This window comes from Arachis duranensis, chromosome 3 (assembly GCF_000817695.3).
Source record: "Arachis duranensis cultivar V14167 chromosome 3, aradu.V14167.gnm2.J7QH, whole genome shotgun sequence".
NCBI classification, from domain to species: Eukaryota; Viridiplantae; Streptophyta; class Magnoliopsida; order Fabales; family Fabaceae; genus Arachis; species Arachis duranensis.
The window spans coordinates 87,706,475-87,706,838 of record NC_029774.3 but is presented as its reverse complement, the minus strand read 5'-3'; the positions used below and the strand labels follow the sequence as shown (position 1 = coordinate 87,706,838).

Here is a 364-nt window from a genome sequence, read left to right as displayed (position 1 = left end):
CATGCAACTACGACTAATGTTGTTATCTACTTGGTTGGGAACAAATCAGCTTCCTTATGACATATGCGAGCATATGGGACATGATGGTGGTCAATGCATAGGACTTGCCAATTTCTAAGTATCAAATGCAATATATACAACCTTGCATGAGGAATGCTCGCAAGAGCCGGGAATCAAGGAATTGAGCATCGAACCCTCACCGGAAGTATTTGCGCTCTGGTCGCTCAAGTGTTTAGGGTTGATTCTCTCAATTCTCCCCTAATCATGCTTTCCAAGATTTGTTCTTCTTCTAACAATCAACATATATTTCATGCATGCATACAAGTATCATGAGGTCTTTTCTTTAGGTTGTAATGGGGCTATG

The 364-nt window shown here is 40.9% G+C and overlaps 1 pseudogene; it reads right to left on the bottom strand.

The window, feature by feature from the left end:
* The window catches only part of LOC127745557 (uncharacterized), a 144,784-nt pseudogene that overhangs the window by 5,482 nt on the left and 138,938 nt on the right, over positions 1 to 364 (bottom strand).